Genomic DNA, 2,899 nt, shown 5'->3' with positions numbered 1-2,899 from the left:
ATGAAGAAGGCAGGAATGCCAGCCAGACACATGGTCACACTGCCCACAGATGCACTGATGTGACATCTTAAGAGGCAATTGTCCTCCCGTTTTCATTGTGCTTTCAAGGAAAGAAAATATTTCTGGGGATATTCTGACGTTCTAAAGAAAGCTGCAGTCCAGAAAGAGGGGAAATTCCACCTGGAACCACATTATCAACTGAATGAGGACTAACAAGTTGTTTAAAATAAAGTGTTGCAACTTCATTGCATTAGAAGTGTCTGTGCCAGCAAAGATACAAGGGGAGACCAGCATCCGCTTCTACCGCCTAAGTGTAAGTTACCTCACAACACCTTGCCTTTACCACTTTGACCCAGAAATGTTGCTTGAGCATGTGATCATGGAGCAGAGGGAGAGGGGCAGTGGTCTGTCTGGGCATACAGACTCACTTAAGGTATAAAATCCAGCTTTCTGTGTTAATAGCTCCTGCCAGACCTAAATTCCAATGCAATAGCTTTCAACTCACAGCAATTTCCTTAAGTGAACAGATTCTTTTGCTAAGGTTAGAGAAAGCTAGGAAGAGGAGTAGTATTTGTTTTGTGGGGGTTTTTTGGGTGTTTTTTGTTTGTTTGTTTGTTTGTTTGTTTGTTTTTGTGGGGTTTGTTTTGTTTTGTTTTAAAGGATTTTAAAAGCACCTTGAACAGGTGTTCTATAACAGATGTTACAGAACATGCTAAAATAAGGCAGGTAGCTTGGAATTATAGTCTGCATCTTTGTCTGTCTGTTTTTATAGCATTGGCTTGTCCTGCTATTGTTCTCTGGAGTACTTTTTCAGAAAAGTGTCTCAACACTTACCCAACTTGAGATGTTAAGGCTGCATTTCTGTCTGACACTAGGAGAAAGTGTTAAGTTAAGCCCAGAAAAAGGTTTGGAAGTGAACACAGAAATATCTGTTAAATTGAGTCATTTGTAACAAGCAAATATCTACTTGCTGTCCACTTCAGCATGAAGGCTGAGCCCCTTGCTTATGTGCTACAAAATTTGAAATACCACCTAGTTGGCAGCGAATGTGCCATTCTTTCTTTGTTTTATGAGCGTAAGGATCTCCCGTGTGGTTATTTTTGTTAACTGAAGGGGTTTTTTTCCCCTTTCCCTGTCTGCTTGCACCTCCGAAAGCTGCTCCCTCTTGTGGCCTAGTGAGATTTATGGCATAGGATATGAACTATACTGTGCTCGACATTTTGCATAAAATGGGGAGTAAGTCAGAGGCTTATGAGCTGTAAAGGGAACCAGTTCCTAAATCTGATGTGTGTGTGACTGTCTTTATTGTTGTAAAGTGCCTATAGTCACCTTCCTTAGAGACAAGCGATAAACTAGATTGACTAGATGAACATTTGCAAGTTCTTAAAAAAAAAATAAAAATCCTCTAGAGTATTGATTCTCCTGTCTAGGAAACAAGAGACAGAGAGGCAGTGCTCGGTTCCTCATCAGCATTATAATAATACATAGCACCTACACATCTGCTTTCCTCAGTAGGAAGTAACCTCACAGTTGTTTACAAAGGAAGCCGTTGTTATAATGCCTTATGTACACAGAAGTCAAGGAGCTGCTCAACATCGTAGTGGTTTCTTTCAATTGCTAATTCTACATACTGGTTCATTGTATATATTCAAAGCACTCAAACAGATGTCAATAAGCTGAGGTAGAATTTCTATTCTGGCTATCATCAGCAGTGACATTCTCAGTTGATGGTGTTTTGAATGGACTATGGTAGAACATCGTTCTGAACTTCTAATTTTTATACTCTCTCTTTGTCTGACAGAAAGTAACTTAAAATCAAAGAGGACTTGCCGTTAGTGTGGCTACCATCTCAATACTTACAGGTGTTGTCTTCTGGATACTTTTATGAAAATGTTTCCACTTCCATTTACATTGATGTGTTTTGTCTCTAACTATAACTTGCAGCAACCCATTTCACAGAACAATATGCAAAATTATGTGCAATCCCCCTTGTCTATCCTGCTCATACTTATTCCTAGAGATCTCAGCCTGCTGGGCTGTGGGTACATCCACAAAAAGGGAGCAGTTCACTCTTCCCTTTCATCTGCCACCCCTTAAAATTAGGGTCTTCAGCATCTCTACCCCAAAATCAAGCTTGAGTGGTGAAAGCTCTGAGGTTGTTCAGCTCTGAATTATGCCCTAGCCTTCCCATTGACACACTTAGAGGATCTCTTATTAGGTTCCTTCTCTCCTGTGAATCTCATGTCTATGTTTGATTACCTTCATCCCTTGAGCAGCCTGTGTGCCCACCTGGGGCTGTGGCTTGCTTCAGGTGGCAGGTAGCTGCTGTACTCTTGCTGAGTGCAACCTGTACTTTGGATCACAGTGCCAACAGACTCGAGGGCCACGTTGGACTCTTTCAGCTCTATTCCCTTTCATTTTGTGACCTATTCCTGGACCTTCTCTTCCTCCACATTCTAGCTTTGGCTCAGTGCCTACTGACATTAGCTTGAGAACTGGGTGCACAGGAGATTGGATCTCTCCTGTCTCCTGTAGCTACAGGCGGCTGCACTGGCCTTGCTGTTCTCCCTTTCCACATGCCCTCTGGGACCTTCTGATTCCTTTCCATACTTATTATTATTTTTATCCCCCAGCCCCAGACTTATTACTTCATCCCTTAAGTTTGACAACCTACAGTTACCAGGCCTCTTGCTTTATTGCCCTCCAGTCTTTCCATCTGAATCACTTGGAACCACGTGCTACAGCTCTGGCTGGCCCTTTCGTCTCCTGTCAGTACCTTTCTTTACCTTTTCACATCAAATTCTAATTTCACATCTCATCTGTGGCCTGCACTTCGTTGCTTCTGCCACTTTTCTCTTTGTTGCATTTAGTCTCTCAGGCTCCCATCAGTCCATATCTT

Source organism: Chaetura pelagica, unplaced genomic scaffold, assembly GCF_000747805.2.
Source record: "Chaetura pelagica isolate M959 unplaced genomic scaffold, ChaPel_1.0 scaffold559, whole genome shotgun sequence".
NCBI lineage: Eukaryota > Metazoa > Chordata > Aves > Apodiformes > Apodidae > Chaetura > Chaetura pelagica.
The sequence above is the reverse complement of the archived record's forward strand: the minus strand, read 5'-3'. Positions refer to the sequence as shown.